At 39.3% G+C, this 17,765-nt stretch overlaps 1 protein-coding gene and 1 pseudogene across 2 annotated transcripts in view; both read left to right on the top strand.

Annotated features, from left to right (window-relative positions):
• The window catches only part of CUNH4orf17 (chromosome unknown C4orf17 homolog), a 114,021-nt gene that overhangs the window by 21,883 nt on the left and 74,373 nt on the right, over positions 1–17,765 (top strand). The gene's annotated exons all lie outside the window — the stretch shown is intronic.
• Positions 5,268–13,002, top strand: LOC131424705 (anaphase-promoting complex subunit 13-like; annotated as a pseudogene).

Below are 17,765 nucleotides of genomic sequence, written 5' to 3'. Positions count from 1 at the left end.
GGCCACCCCTGCTTGCTTACGAGGACCGTGTGCGTGGTATATTTTGTCCCAACCTTTCACCTTCAGCCTGTGTATGTCTTTTCCAATCAGATGTGTCTCCTGGAGGCAGCATATTGTTGGATTTGTTTTTTTAATCCATGTTACCAGCCTATGTCGCTTTATTGGAGAGTTTAAGCCATTAATGTTTAGAGTTACTATTGATATATGGTTTGTACTTCCAGCCATGTTTGATTATTTATCTTCTTCTTTTTTTTAAAAAAAATTTAGTTTGTTTCTCCATGGTTAGCTTTCCCCCCACCCTCTGTCTTTATAGAGGCACTTCCCACTGATGGTTTTGGTTATTGTTTTTCATTTCTTCCTCGTGTAGTGTTTTGCTCAAGATGCTTTGCAATGCTGGTTTTCTGGCTGCAAATTCTTTTAGCTTTTGTTTATCATGAAAGATTTTTATTTCGTTATCGTACCTGAAGCTTAATTTTGCTGGATACAGAATTCTTGGTTGGCATCCATTGTCTTTCAGTGTTTGAAATACGTTGTTCCAGGATCTTCTCGCTTTCAGCGTCTGTGATGAAAAATCCGTTGTTAACCTTATTGGTTTACCCCTGAATGTAATCTGCCTCCTTTCTCTTGTAGCTTTTAATATTTTCTCTTTGTTCTGTATATTGGATATCTTCATAACAATGTGTCTTGGCGTTGGTCTACTGTGATTTTGTGTGCTCGGTGTCCTGTACACATCTACAATTTGTATATCCGTTTCCTTTTTTATTTCTGGAAAGTTTTCTGTAATTATTTCTTTCAGCAGGTTACTCATTCCCTTGGTTTGAATCTCTGTACCTTCTTCTATCCCGATGACTCGTAGGTTTGGTTTCTTTATGTTATCCCATATCTCTTGGATGTTTTTCTCGTGGTTTTTAACCAGCCTTTCTGAGTTGGCTAGGCTCTTTTCAAGATGATATATTTTGTCTTCATTATCTGATGTTCTGGCTTCTACTTGCTCCACTCTGTTAGTGATACTCTCAATTGAGTTTTTAATTTGGTTTATCGTTTCCTTCATTTCTAGAATTATTGTTTGGTTTTTTTTTATAATCTCAATCTCCTGATAAAGATGCTTAACTTCTTCTTTTATCTGTCTATGTAATTCATTTTCAAAGTGTTCTTTCACTGTTTGGATTTGCTGTCTCGTATCTTCTTTAAGGTTCCATTCCATCTGTCTAAGGTATTCCTTGAGTTCTTTATATGACCATTTTTCTGCTGACTCTAGGTCCTCCTGAATATTTAGGCTGTCCTTCATTGTTTGTACTCCTTTTCTTCCTTGCTTTTTTATGCTGCTCATGTTACTTCTTGTTCTGTTTGACTGCTGAGTTACTGTTTACTCTTATAGATTTATTTGATGGTTGAGAGGAAAGATATTAGAAGGGAAGGGAAGAAGTCACTAAAGAGAATGAGAGTAGGCAGGTAGAATTCAAGGAAGGGGGAATAAGAAAATTGAAAAGAAATGAAAAGACAAAAGAAACAAGAATAACAAAGATTAGATAATAAAGAAAGAAAGACGAAAAAAATTTTTTAACAAAAATAATAGTGATAATAAAAAATGAAAATTAAAATTAAAAAAAAATAATAATAATAAAATAAAAAAAATAGAAACATTGAAAAAAAGTTAAAGAACAACAACAAATAAAAATTGAAAATGAAAGAAAAAGAAGAAAAAAAAGAAAAAAAAATGATAATAATAATAATAATAAATGCAGTCCTAGAGTTCTATTAACTTCTCTTCCAGTAGGTGGAGCTGTGCCCACTGGGCCAAGCTTCTCCTCTCAATAGGTGGGAACCATTCACTGTGCAGCAGCTCTTTCTCCTAGACTGGGCGGGTCTCCAATCCTGAGTGTCTAGGGCCTTGTCTTGTGTTTCCTCAAGCCAGGCCGTGCTCACCTGTGGTGCTCACCACAATACTGGCTACATGCCAGGTCTGCTGCTCCTGGGAGCCCTGTTTTCATGAACACCTGGGCTCACTCTCCCTGTTTGCCTCCCTCAGACCCTAAGTTTGTAGAGCTTGGGGCTGAGATCCCCCAGCGAATTTGCTTGCCCTCCTGTAGCCACGCCCCCGGTAGCTGGTGCAAGAGACCTCAGTTGTCAGCACTGGTGGGAGCGGTAGCCGGGAGTTCCGCTCCGCGAGTCCCGCGCCACTCCTGATTCCCTCGGTCTGGTTATTGCGTTCACAGGAGAGCTGATAGTGGCCCTTAAGGTTTCCCTGCTGTGTGGAGAGAGATGACTAGGGGATTACACACCTGTCGCGCTGGTTTCAATGCAGTTATCTCCTCCGCCCGTGACGCCATTTCTCTGCCATGGTGATATCCCATGCAAATGGTGACCGTTTGTTCCCTTTGCCGGATGACCAATGCAACGGGTGGGTCCTGAGTGTCTCTCCCAATCCCCGTTTCAGTCCTGTGGCCACTGCCTATGAAGGCTCTGTTGGCTTTTACCTCTGTAAGTTCCTAAGGGCCGGCCAATTATTTCAGCGGGATCGTTAGTGCTGAGTCACACGAAGCAGGCGAACCGGAGCTTAATTGCCTCCGATTCGGGCTCTGTGTGTGTGTTCTGAGGGGCCCAGCCTGTACACCCCAGATCCACGTCAGCTCAGCATTGCCTAGTGATCCTGAGCAAACAGCATTTAGACAGTTTACGGCTCCCTATGCCCGCGCAGTTGAAGATGTCAGAGACTTGATCTCTCTGCGCCTGCCACCATGTTAGATCTCCTCAGTGATATTCATGTTGCCCTTACAGCTTCCTGGTATAAGCAAGTTCTTGGGATTATACAAACTGCTGCTTCTGTTTCCAGTCCAGATTTCTAGAAATGAAACCCTGCCGCCATCGCCTCCGTCTCTGGGCCGCGCTCACGAGCGCCGCACTTGTCTGCGACCGTAGCAGAGCCGCCCTGGCCTCCGCAGCTCTTCAGCCCGGTGCCCGGTCCCAGGGACCCAAGCGGCTGCCGCCGCGGCTCTCCGTCCCCCTCCTCCGGAGCACGGGTCCCCTGGCAGGCGGGTGCAGAACGACCCCAGAGCAGGCTCTGCCCGAAGGTGCAGCGGCGAACAGGCCACAGAGACGCTCGAGGCTGCAGTCCAGCCTTCGGAGGACAGGGCTCGGCACGCAGCCCAGCTCCAACCTCTAGGTGCGGCTGCCGGACAGTGTATACAGAGCCATCAAGACAGCAAGCAGAAAGCAAATGGCGGCTCCCGCGGAGTGGATTTTCGGCACAGAAACCACAGCCCCGTCAACAATCCCAATCCACAAACTCTCCCTGTATAAAAAAATATTCAAAAGAAAAAAAAGGCGGGGCGCACTGAGCTTTCTTTGCCTCGGGTACTTACAATCCACTGCTGATTACACATTCAGCTTCTCCGCCCAGAGCGAAGCGAAAGAGGAAGCAGATGGGAGCAAAGCGCCCGCGGCTCTGAGCAGCCAAGCGTCTCTTTTTCGATTTCTTTGTTCTTCCTGCTCCTTGGCAAAGTGGTCCGCTACAGATTAACGGTGAAAGGAGCTTTAACAGACTGTGCGAAATCTGTATTAAAGCCGCTGCTTTGAGCACCACGCTCAGCACTTCAGCAACCCCCGTATGCAGCGGCCATCTTCCCCCCCATAACAGCTTTGTTTAGAAAAAAAAAGACCAAGATCTGTGTGCCTGGTGGCCAAAATGATTCAACAAGTTTTTATTTTTATAGCTCATAAATCATATGTTTCAATCAATGATAGTATTGTCATTGTGTGTTATACTGGATGGAAAAGAACTACTCTTGGGTGGTACTGTTCCCAGCCCTTTCCCTGAAAATGGGGCTTTCAGGTGCCTGAAGAACTGAGGCTCAGAGCTGGAACCGCTCACTTGCTTATGAGGGGACCCGAGGAGGTTTCACTTGTTGCTCACAACTGATGATCTTCCCAAAAACAAGGGAAGAGGAGAGTATTATATTTTCTTTTATTACTTTCATGAGGCAAGTAACATAATTCTACAGTGTAATTTAATCAAAATATTCTTCTGTCCCAGGTTAGGTACCAAGAATTTAAACTTCAGATTATACATGGAAAAATAAGATAAATCCTTCATTAGAAACTTAGAAAGAGTAATCAGATACATAAACCAGTATGGCTGAAAAATATCTATGGACAAGATGACATTTACACTAGACTTTATATATTTTCACAAGTGAGTATATAAGAGGAAACTAATTCCAAATGGAAGACTTTTCCAGAAGGGACAATGTCTAGGGTATGTCTTGGCTGGACATAGAGGGTATGGAAAGAAGTAGTCAAGAGAAGAAATTCTGAAACATATGTAGGATCTAATTATACACTACTTTAAAAGATTGTATTTCACACTTGCTACCTCTATTGAGCATAATACTGGAAGTCCTAGGAAGAAAAACTAGGTTAGTAAAAAAAGACTAAAAGGCATCCAAATTAGAAGTGAAATTGTCCCTGTTTGAAGATGACATAATTCTTCATGTATAGACAAACATAAAGATGTCACCAAAAATGTTATCAAAATTAATGAGCAAATTCAGTTAAGTGTCAGGATATAAAGTCAACAGATAAAAATCAGTTGTGCTTCTATACACTACCAGTGAACTTGAGAAATCAAGAAAAAAGAAATCAAGAAAGCAATTCCATTGATAACAGCTTCAAAAAGAATAAAAGACTTAGGAATTAAATTAACCAAGGAAGTGAAAGAATTGTTTGCTGAAAACTATAAAACATAGATGGAAGAAACTGAAAAAGACACAAATAAATGGGAAGTGATCCTACATTAGTGGATTGGAAGAATTAATATTGGTACAGTATCCATACCACCCATGCAATCTACAGATTCAGTGAAATCATGTTCCAATTCCAAGGGAGCTGGCACCATGCTCACCCTGTGGTTTGGAAGAGGAACAGGTGAAAAAGGATTGAGACCAAATTGTGGAAAGATCTTGAACCACTGGTTTGAAATTAACACAGAACAATTGAAGACCATACCATTCAGCCACATAGCTGAGCTAACTTCTTTAATGGATCCAGTTGGAATAAGAAGTCAGCATTCAAATGGAATCAGAGTGATCTGAGAAAACTTCACCCAGAGGTGTTGGCTTTATGGACCATAGCAAAGTGTGAAGAGGATCCCAGGGGACAGGACAGAAATGACAAAGGAGTAGATTAGGAAAAAGGAGATCTCTTGTAGGACAGAGACTCCAAAAGTATGTCTGAACTGACAGATCTGACCAGATCAAAGCTGCAGGAAAATGGACAATGGGGTCCAGAGAGAAGGAAGGACTTGAATTTGATTGATGGTGCTTAACAGAGGACAAACTGCCTTATGAGGATGTTGCACGACCACTGAACGAACTTCCTGAACCTCAACAACACCACGGTGACACCACAGAATCTGTGAAAGAACAAGAAATGAAGCGGCAGACTTGGACTGGCAGCATCCCCCTGAGAGGGTTCCTCCTCTTGGAAACTGACTCTTGGCTGCTTTATCATGGTTGGATTTTCAAAATATACAGATACAAAACGTTTTCTTTCAGTCTCCTAAAAAAAGAAAGAAAGAAACTCCAAGGGAATTTTTCACAACAATAGAAAAATTTAAAAAAACAATTCTAGAATTCCTGTGAAACCACAAAAGACCCTGAATAGTCAAAGTGAGCTAGAGGGAAAAAGAACAAAGGTGGAGGCTCCATACTTCCTGATGGCAAAACATAATATTGTAAATCTATAGTAATTAGAACCATATGGTACTAACCTGAAAAAAACATGGAGGGGCAAATGGAACAGGACAGAGAGCCCAGAAATTAATCCAAACATTTATGTTCAACTGATCTTGAACACGAATATCAAGAATGTACAACAGGGAAAGCATTGTTCCTTCATGAAGCTAGAGATCTATGTACAGGAAGGAGAGATTAAACCTTCATTTATACCACATACAAAGATCAACTCAAATGGAGTAAGCACTTAAACATAAGACCTAAACTATAAAACTTTTAGAAGAAAACAAGAGGAAAAGTTCCATAGCACTAGTCTTGAAAATGTTTTATAGACATGTCCCGCCAAAATTATATACAGTAAAAGCAAAAATAGACAAATGAGATTGTGTCAAACTAAAAAGTTCAAGCACAGCAAAGGAAACAACCAACAGACTGAGGAGACAACCTATGTGATGGGAGAGAATGTTTATAACCCAAACTTCTATAAAGTGATTATTATCTAAAATATATAAGGAAGCCAAACAACTCATTAGCAAAAAGCAAAATAGGATTTGTAAAACGGGCAAAGGACCTGAATAAACATTTTCCAAAGAAGACATACAAATGGGCAATAAGTATATGAAAAAATGCTCAACATCACTAATAGTCAGGGAATTACATACCAAAACCACAACGAGATTACCACCTCACACCAATTAGAGTAGCTATTACAAAAATAAAATAATAACTAAGGATTGGCTGGGGATGTGAAAATGTGGAGAAAAGGGAACCCTTGCACTGTCAGTAGAAGTGTAAATCAGAATAAATATTATAGGAAAGGGAGCTTCCTCAAAAAATTTAAAAAACTATCATATGATCCAACAATTCCACTTCTGGTTTATCCAAAGCAAATCAAGTCAATATGTTGAAGCAATATCTCCACTTCTGTGTTCATTTCAGCATTATTGTCAATAGCCAAGATATGGAACTCAGTATCCAGTGTCCATCTCTGGATGAATGAATGAAGAACATTGATATAAATCACACACACATGCACACACACACACACACGTACACACATACACAACACATTCACTGTGGAATATTATTCAGCCTTAAAAAAGAAGGAAATGGTTACCATTTATCCCAACAGTGACAAACCTAGAAAACATTATGCTAAGTGAAGTAAACAAGGCATAGTACAAGAAATACTACCTATCACATGGGAAATCTAAAAAAGTCAAACTTACAAAAGCCCGACAGTAGAATGGTGATTGCTAAAGGCAGCGGTGAGGTGGGAGGATGGGGAGATGTTGGTTAAAGAATACACAATTTAAATTCTACCAGATGAAGTTCTGGAGATATAATGCACAGCATGGTGACTATAGTTAATAATATTCTAATGTATACTTGAAATTTGCTAAGAGTAGATCTCAAGTATTCTCACTACCCCCCAAAATAAAAAATAGTGTGTGTTACTTTTTACAAAAGAAATAAACCATCAACAATATTCATATTAAAGTAAAAGAACAATGTCATGTCTTATAAAATATTTTCTAGGCTTGTGAAAAAAGATTGTGAGAAATGTGTGGTGGGGAGCTAGGAGTGCTCCCAGTGCTCCCATAGAAATATTTCTATAGGTAGGAGGACATGAAGATTTAGAATTCAGAATAAGGATTAAAAGAAATAAGAAATGACATGGAAAGAACAGAAAGAGCTCAAATCATGATTAGCATCACTGCACTTTATTACCGAGGAGCAGGTGGTAGCACTACCCTGTTTCTGCTTATGTAGAAGAAATCAGGGCCATGAAAGGAAACTAAACTTGTTGAGACTCTACCATGTACAGATCATGGCAGTAGGTACTCAACACATACCATCTCACTGGATTCTCACTGCATCACTTTATATATTGTTTTGTGTTTTTACCTTGTGCCTTTTGTTTTTTATTGGTGCATTATAGTTGTACATAATAGTTGGCTTCATTTTTACATAATCATACATGTGCAGAATTTAATTTACTCCCTTTCAATTCCTGGTGCTCCCCTCATTCCCTCATTCACCTTCTTCTACCCTTTGTGTGGAAGTCTACCTTCCATTCCTGTGTGTGTGTGTGTGTGTGTGTATTTGGTGGTGATGGTGGGAGGGTAACCAGGGATTGAACTCAGGCGCATTCAACCACTGAGTCACATTCCCAGCCTCATATTGTATTATATTTAGAGACAGGTCTCGTTGAGTTGCTTACCACCTTACTTTCTCTGAAGCTAGCTTTGAACTTGTGATTCTCCTGTCTCAGCCTCCTAAGTGTCTGAGGTTACAGGCATGTGCCACTATTCTGGGCACTCTTTTATATGCTTTTAATTGGTGCTTTAAAGATATACATAAATGTGGAATTTGCTGTCACCACATTTCAATTTCACCTTGAAATTCTCTCCCCAAAGGGGTGCTATAGTTTGGATCTGAAGTTTCCCCCAAAGAGTCATATGCTAAATACTTGGTTGCTAGCATGCACGCTATTGGGACATAGTAGAACCTTTAGGATGTAGGGTCCAGTGGAAGGAATCAGGTCATTGGCATTGTGCCTCCAAAGAGGATATTGGGATCCTGTCCCCTTCCTCTCTTTTTCTTTCCTTGCCACCAGAAAGTAAACAGGTTTCCTTAGCCACACACTTCTTCCATGGTGTATGGTCAAAAAGTCACAGGTTAAAAAGTCATAGGACCAAATGATCATCGACAGAAACCTCCTAAACTGGGAGCCAAAATAAATCTTTCCCCTTTTAAATTTATTATCTCACATATTGTGTCAAAGTAAATGGAAAGCTGACAAACATGGGGAGTTTTTAAAGTTAATTAATTATTTTTGAGAAACAGACCTAGGAGATGGTCAGAAGGAAGTGATTAAATACAGATTTATGATTTCCTATGTTTGTTTCTAGTCAGTGTTAATATTTATCTTCAGTAATCAAACACAGTGTTAGTTTTCTCACCATTGACAATACTAACTAAACAAACTATTGAAGCACACCATTTCTCATGAAAGGGCTCTAAGAATTTTTTAATTTCCTCCTTGATGTCTTCTATAACCCATTGATCATTCAGTAACCTATTGTTCATTCTCCAAGTGATGCATGATTTTTCCTTCCTTCTTTTATCGTTGATTTTCAGTTTCATTCCATTATGATCAGATAAGATGCATGGTATTATCTCTACTCCTTTATATTGTCTAAGAGTTGCCCTGTGACATAATATATGATCTATTTTTGAGAAGGATCCATGTGCTGCTGAGAAAAAAGTGTAACTGCTTGATGTTGGGTGGTATATTCTATATATGTCAATTAAGTCTAGGTTATTAATTGTGTTATTGAGTTCTATAGTTTCCTTATTCAACTTTTGTTTGGAAGATCTGTCCAGTGGTGAGAGAGGTGTGTTGAAGTCTCCCATGATTATTGTATGGTGGTCTATTAGACTCTTGAACTTGAGAAGAGTTTGTTTGATGAACATAGCTGCACCATTGTTTGGGACATATATATTTATGATTGTTATGTCTTGTTGGTGTATGGTTCCCTTGAGCAGTATGTAGTGTCCCTCTTTATCCCTTTTGATTAACTTTGGCTTGAAATCTATTTTATTTGATATGAGTATGGACACTCCTGCTTGTTTCTGAAGTCCATATGAGTGATATGATTTTTCCTGTAGGCAGCATATTGTTGGGTCTTGTTTTGTGATCCATTCTACTAGCCTGTGTCTCTTAATTGGTGAGTTTAAGCCATTAACATTTAGGGTTATTACTGAGATATGGGTTGTTCTTCCAGTCATATTTGTTTATTTATTTAACTGATGTGATTCTGCAATCTGTATACGGGGTAAAAATGGGAGTTCATAACCCACTTGAATCAAAGTGTGAAATATGATATATCAAGAACTATGTAATGTTTTGAACAACCAACAATAAAAATTTAAAAAAAATTATTTTATATTTTTCACTAGTATATAAAAGAGTATTTTATATTGGTTCTATAGCAGTAATCTTTTAAAATTCACCATTTATTTATTTAGGTACCAGGAATTGAACCCAGGTGTGCTTAACCACTAAGCCACATGCACAACCCTTTTTAAAAATTTTATCTTGAGACAGGGTCTCTCTACCATGCCCAACTCCTTTTTTAAATTTTTCAAGTGTTAAACCAATTTTTCATTCCAGAAAATAAATCTACTTGGTCATGATACATTGTCTTCCTTATAGTTAGCTGATTTAATTTTATTTAGAATATTTACATATATTTTTATGAGTAAGATAGGACTATAAGTGTGTGCGCGCATGCGTGTGTGGTGTTCTTACCAAGTTTTGGTATTTTTACAGTTCTGCTGGATTCAAAACCTGAGTCAGGGAATATTCCCTCTTTTTCTACTCTCTGGATGAGTTTGTATAAAGATGGTATTATTTCTTTCTCAAATGTTTGGAAGAATCTACTGGTCATGCAGTTTGAGTCATTATCTTAATTATAGTATATGGATGCAGTTTGACATGACTGGAACCATCTTAGGTGATAACTGCCATGATTACCCCAGAATAACCCAGAATTGTCTGTCAAATTATAAATAGACAAAACCATTACAGAGGTATGTGGAACTTTACAACTAGACCCTGGTGTCAGGAATGTGCCTGACTCTTTGATATGAGCTTAAGATAAACAGATACATTCCAGCTAGGAAGAAGTAACTTTTGTCCTAATCCATATGTATGGCTCTCCTTTGACACACATTACAAGGACCCAACAGGTCTTGTTGCCACTCAGCAATCCTGGATTTTTCTATCCACCTTTCCTTCTTTGGTGTCCCGGCATGTGGGGGCCAGTCCTCACTGGCCCCAACAACTGAGTTGTTCCAGAACACATAGCCTGTTCCATTTTGTTTTTGTTTTGCTTTTTTGTCTGTTTTTTGAAAAATTTGTCCATTTAATTCAATTTATTGTATTTTTGATATCATATTATCGATAATATCCTCTTACCTTATTTTTAAATTATTTCTGATAAAGAATTAAATATATAGAATATTAAGCAATTTCTATAACTAACATCAAGACAATCAAATAAGTGAACTGAGAATACAAATGGATATTAATCCAGAGGTAATATAGAAATGGACAAGAAGCATATGAAAAGATGCTCGGAATCATTAATCATCAGTGAAATCCAAAGCAAAACCACAGTGAGATATCTCACACCCATTAGGATGACTACTATGAAAAGAAACACAACAGAAATTAACAAGTGTTGGAGGGGATATGGAGAAATTGGAAGCCCTTTGCACTGTTGATGGGATTATGACATGGCACAACCATTATGGAAAACATTATGGCATTTTTTCCCAAAATTTAAAAATAGAAGTACCACATGATCTAGCAATACCATTGCTAAATGTATATCCAAAAGATTTGAAGGCAAGGCCTCAAAGAGAAATTTGCATACCCGTGTTCAAAGCCACACAATTCACAATAGCAAAAGGTAGATGCAACCCAAGTGTTCATTGACAGATAAGTGGTTAAAGAAATGTAAAAGAATTGAATAATATGCAGACTTAAAATAAAAAAGAATTTATTTTATATGCTGTGACATGAATGAACTTGAAGACACTATGCTAAGTGAAATAAGCCAGTCCCATAAGACAACTACTATATGATTCCACTTACCTGGAGTATCTAAAGTAGTCAAATTCATACAAATAGAAAATAGAATGGTGGTTATCAGGGGCTTGGAGGAAGGGGGAATGGAGAATTATTATTTAGTGGGTATAGAGTTTGGTATTGTAAGATGAAATTTTTCTGGAAGTATGTTTAAATAATTTCAAGTTTAAATAATTTCAGTATAGACACACTACCAAACAGTATTTTTAAAAATGATTAAGGCGGCACGTGTTATGTGTTTCTTACCACAATGAGAAAAAAAATAGATCTAAGTTGGACTTTTAGACATATGGATGAAAAATATACTAGATGGGATGAAATAGCATTAACAGTAGATTAGATGCTGCAGAAGAAAAGATGAGTGAGTTTGGAAGAAAAAAATAGAAACTTCCCAAAGTTAAATATAGGAAAAAATGAAGAAAGCATTAGTGAGTGGGAGGACAACATCAAGAGAACTAATATGTTTAACTGTAGTCCCAGACAAAAGGAAGGGATGTAAAACACATATGAAGACATAATAGTTGACAGAAATTGTTGAAGGAACTGGGGATGAAGGTGGAGAAAGATGGCTTATCATCATCTTCAGCCATCTAAGAAAAGGTTGACACATGGAAAAAAGATCAGAACTCTCTCCTAGGGCCTATGAGGCAGGACCAAGGCAAAACTAGAAGCTAGGAAGAGGCACTTGAGTCTGATGTGATGAACAGTTTCCCCAGACCAGTTGCCCAGCAGTAGACAGAGCTAATGTTTTACAGACTTGGAGACATTCTAGCAAAGTTACACAACTCCTTGGCAGAGCATACTTGGAGAAGTCCACTAACAGATGGGAGGGATGGCCCCAATGGATGACTTCCAAAGCTTTTCCTAGCCAGCGATTAGAATCTTCTGGGTTGTTGGGGGAATACACATTGTTCCCTGACTTTTTCAGTTCTATCTGTTCTGAAGCTTGGTAATGAAAAGACACACCAGGGGCTGGAAAGTGGAGCGTCCCACTCAAAGAAACTAAAGAAACTTTGCTAAGAAGAAATCATTGCTTCCTATCTCTGCTTTGAACCTACAAGACTTAGACTTCATTCTCCCACCCTCCTCATCTATAAAATGAAAGGTTTGAATCTAAGGTCACGTTCAGCTCTCACAGTTTATAATTGCAATTTTTTTAAGTTGTTTGCCTTCTGCTCACTGTATATTATCAGTTCAGTTTATCTTCACATAAAAATCTGTGTCTTTTAGTTTTGCTCTGTTTGGTTTATTTTCAGATTGAGGAACAGTATTTTAGCCTTGTCATGCAAAAGATGGGAATCTCCGTATTCTGCATGTGAGCGATGCTACAAAGGAGGCTCAGGGATAGTGGAATATGAATAGCCAGTGCTTGGACGTAGAGATAAGAAGAGTGACAAGAGATTTTGCTCCCACATAAATGGAGTCCACAGAGTTGTCTTGTGTAAACTAAGTAGGAGGATCGACTCAATGAAAACAGACATTCATAGATGAACATGGCCCCACCCTGACTTGACCATTACACCATGTGTACATGTATCAAATTTTCAGCTGTATGCCATAAATATGTACAAATTAATGTAACAGTAATAATAATAAATAAGAAAACAAGCTTTCACGTCACCATCATTGATTTTTTCCCTCCTCACGACAGCACCTGTGAAAGCTTTAATTATGCTCACAGAATATATACAAGAATCACTTCACTCTTTAGTGGCTCAACCTGAGTTGAGACTGTGATACAACCAAGGTCACTATTTTATTTGACAGGTAATGGGATCCACAGGACTCGGAGGACTCTGAAGCTAAAGAAGGAAGCACCCTCTGTCTTAAAGCTCCTCTATCTCACAAACTTCTGAGTAGTTCTCCTGTATCCTCTCAGGGAAACTGTTGTATGACTCTGTGCATAGGAGAGTTGCCGTCCACAGATACCAATGAGAGCCTGGTTGACCTTTGTAACTACTGTTTCCAATCACTACTCCAGTAAGAAAATGGGGCATGGGATTGTGCCCAATTTACATACAGGAAACTGAAGATGATGACTGTCCTTGCCTCTTTTATTCTTGGGAATTTCAAGCATGTCTACTGTCCCCTTCTACCCTTACTGTGTGTAGAAGCATCAAAATGGCTAATGATGGATACTCAACTCTGAGTTGTTAGGATTTCAGACAGAGTGACTACACTCTGGATCATCACCTATGAAAGGACACTCAGAGGCCACAGGGAGGTCCTGAAGGCTCTTACTGGTGGGTGAAATGAGAACAGCACTGAGCTATAGTGGCAAGTTCCAAATCTAGTTTTCCTAGCCTTTTGCCAAGGAGCCTTCAAGATCTCAGGTGAGGGGACACTGGGTTACCCCCATGGGACTGGCATACAAGGGAAGGGTATAAGGAGGTCTCCTGCTAGAATTTCTGTGCTTCAGGGGGCTCTCAGTCCCACTCCTCCACTTCAGGACCCCAAGGAAAGGAGGTGTGGGGATGAAGGGAGATGTCCTGATACACCTGAAAGCTTTTTCTTCTCAGTACATATTCTCAAGGTCACCTTGCCTAAGATATATGGGATGATACTAGCAATATTATCTAAGTCTTTTTAAGCTGCTAGAACAAAATACCATAAATAAATGGCTTATAAACAACAGAAACTTATTTTTCATAGCATGGCAGATTGGGTATCTGGTGGGACACCTACACTTTCTTAGTGAGTCCTCACATGGTGGGAGGAGCAAGGGATTTTTTTTCCAGGCCTCTTTTTTATAAGGATACCAATCTCATTTAACTGCTTTTATAACCTAGTCACCTCATCTCCTAACACTGTCCCCTTGGTGGTTAGGATTTCAAGATACAAATTTTAGGGGGTACATAAACATTCATATCACAACAAACACTCCACAGGTTAAACTAGAGTAAGGACTTGTTGAAACATTTATTTACCTGAAGTTTCACTTTAGGGCCTGAGTCCTCCATGGGCTACTGTATTAGTGAGTGTTCTCTAGAGGAACATAACCAACAACACTGTTATTTATGAAAGCAGGTTTCTTATATTGTTTTACAGGATCAGAAAGTGGATAGTCCACAATGGCAGTCTTCAGAATGGAAAGCTAGAGGCATCCGTAGCTGCCCAGTCCAAGAAGTTGGAGCCTCAGAGGAAGAAACACCAATGACGTAATCCCATCAGGGCCTGGGGCCTGAGAACTCCCTGTGGAGAGTCACTAGTCAGAGTCCCCTTTGGAAGAGTGAAAGAACTAGAATGTGATGTCCTCAGGTGATTGGAACGGGAGTCCAAACACCTACCGTAGAGAAAGAAAGAGAAAATGGTGCTGTATCCACACTGGCTTCCTTTTTCTTTTGGTCTCCATCTGTTCAAGCCCAAGCCCATTGGGCTGTATTCCCCACATTCAGGGTGGGACTATGCCCTCAATTTGCTATCCCACACATCAAGAATCTCTGAAAACACCCTCATCAATACACACAAAATCACTTAATCCAACAAGTTAACAATCCATATTAACTCTTACAGCTATACTCAAATACATATATTAACAAGACAGTCATTTGACATTTAGAACTTGACCCACCATTCCTATGTGTGGCAACTGGATATCAAGTGGGTGGGGAAATAAACTGGAGCATAAGGCCCTGAGTACTGAAGAACTCACTCTCATTTTTCTTCACCAGAGACTATGTTCTCCCACCTACTTATACAACAAGCCGTCGTCCCTATTTGTGGGATGCAGACATAATACTGAGAATATAGTAAATAATCTCCTTTTATCTCCCCAGTTATAGAGCAACACAAAGTCATTATGATCCAAAATCTCAAAGGCCAAGGAGAATGTCCTTCACCCTCAAAGAGTTGTGGGCATATGTCCTGCTTGTCCTTCCCCTCTCAAAAGGCATCACCTCCCCTTTTCCCAACATCCACAATTCCAAGAAACTCCTTTTTTCTTAGCCAAATCCATGTTCCCAGCTAGGAGAAGAAAGGAAGTTCTCTCGCTGTACACAAGACCATACCAAAATAATAAAGTCCAATTTGGATGTCCACCACAGCTGCTTTGTGGCCAAGCAGCTGAGAACTGAGGCACCCACTGCCAAATGCAATCAGCACAGATTTCTCTCTTCAACTGTGACCAAGGCAGATGGGCCCCATTGGCCTTGTTGAGACCAGTGCTAAGTCAATTGAGAACATTGCAGCCACTTTAAATACTCTTTTTACTACTTTTAAACACTTTTTTCCATAAAGTTGTAAAGAGGCCAACAAGTGTTTCCTAAGTCCAATGTCCACCCACTCCCTCAGGGAATGCTCTGTCCTTTCAAAGGATCTTTGACTGCAAACTTGATCCTCACTTTGGGAATACTTGTTAAAACAGAACAAAGTTTATCCTGGCTATTTCTACCATATTTTCAAACATTGGGTCCCTAAAAGCTGAGTTAATCATTCACAGGATTAACTACACTTTAAAAGTTAATGGTTGATGACAAAAAAAAAAAAGTACTTATGGTCTTGGTTCTTCCTGAAACCAGATTGTGGACACAAAGTTCTAGAGAGAAATCAACCAATACTAGATAGGAAACAGACTATAAACTCATTACCAACATTGGGCCTGTAATACCTATAAACCTCTTACAACTGAATGCAGCCTTGTATGTTCCCAGAATATGAAAAGTGTTTACAAAACAGTTATCTCAAAACCAATATTCAAAATAGTGCAATAAAAAATAAGCAACTTTGTGGCCTTTATTCTCAAAGAGCTAGTTATCCACTTGCAGTTTTCAGGGAAAGAAACTGTGTGAATGAAAAGACAGAATTCAGCTGTGCAGCAAAGTGGATATGATTTGAAGTGTGGTGCTGAATTCCCTGCTAAGAGTTCCAAGCATTAAGGACCAGAGAGGATATAAAATGAAGACTACTGCAAACACCAAGCAAATGCTTAGGGAATACTGAGCTAAACCATTCTTTCCATCTTTCAAGAAATTGGTCACTATGGTAGAGAAAATGGATTCTTTTGTCCCAGTAATTTTCCTCTTCAAGATAACTAATCTTTTTCACATATAAAAACATAATACATTTATATTATAAAAGGGGATGGTGACACAAAAGTCAATTGCAAATTTTACAGTGACTTTAATTCCCTTTCAGAACACCAGTTTTCTCGTCTTAAGACATATTTCAAATGGTTCTTGATCTTAGAGAATCCTGTGGCTTTGTGAAAGAGTATCAGGGGTAAAGAGCTAATTTAGATATTGTTAGCACAAACTTCACAGATCCTCTCAGCCTTTTATTCAGAAACAAGGTTGCACCCATGAGAATGGACCTACTCTCCAGTAGAAAATGAGCCACTGGCCAAAAGAGGAGTTTGAGCTTTTATAGGTTAGACTGAGCTTGTCAGTTTGGGAACTCAGGAATTTGGGTTTTGGGGTTGGGGGTCAGTGGCGAGTATCTGGAGAGAATTTATGTAGGAAAAGATTAGTGTTTCCCAGAGATTATCATTCTAGGTTTGATGAAACACTTTTTCCCCACCAGTGGCCAGCATCTGAAAAGGATTTATCTTGAAAGAGATTAAAGGTATCAAGGTATGGCTTTGTTTTCCACTCCCCTTTCCCAGTCCACGCTATCTTGGGGTTTTCCATTTTCCATATCTAACAGATATTAAGAAAGCAAGTGTTCCTCGTTCCCCCCCCCCCTTGATAAGAATGCAGAGAATAACAAAAAGGTCCAGCTACCTTTCTGTTGGCTGGTAACCTTAGTTATTTTGTGCTAATAAGAAGCAATTTTTCATTAATAACAATGAGAAAAATAGCTATTGCTTTACAATTTTGTTTGGAAGACAAATGATCTCAGAATCTGAATTTTACAAGGGAACTATCATGATGATAAAGGAATTGGTGATGAATTGCTGGTAATGAATGAAGGTGATCCCAGTCAGGATTCATGGATTCACTTCTGCCTTGAATTGGTAAATCACCTCACCAGCAATTCTCTCTCACTTTGGCCAATACTCCTGCATGGCAGCCCCTCTTCAACGGCTACAGCACTTACCAGATTTTGGTAACTCTCTTTCCTGACCTTGACCTTCAGGCCTAGGGGCAGTAATGGTTTGCTACTCTAACAAGACCCTGAAAATTTTATCATCCCTTATTGGAGTGGTTGATCTTGCTTATTCTTCTGGGTGGGGGAACCTTTATTAAACTATCTTCATTTAAACTCTAATTTGACTATACTGATTGTCCCCAGCTAGGACCCTGACTGGTATAGGTCCCACCTTCAAGTTTTTCACCAAATTAGTGAGCAATGATTATTCAGCATGATCCTCACTGTGATGAAAATTCAAATGTCTGGACTACCCAGTTACAAGTTCACTGACACAAGACCCAGAG

The sequence above is a fragment of the Marmota monax genome, unplaced genomic scaffold (assembly GCF_021218885.2).
Source record: "Marmota monax isolate L192 unplaced genomic scaffold, Marmota_monax_Labrador192_F-V1.1 WCK01_AAM20220418_F8-fsc00002, whole genome shotgun sequence".
In the NCBI taxonomy this organism is placed as follows: Eukaryota; Metazoa; Chordata; class Mammalia; order Rodentia; family Sciuridae; genus Marmota; species Marmota monax.
This window is presented reverse-complemented; position numbering and strand designations above follow the sequence as displayed.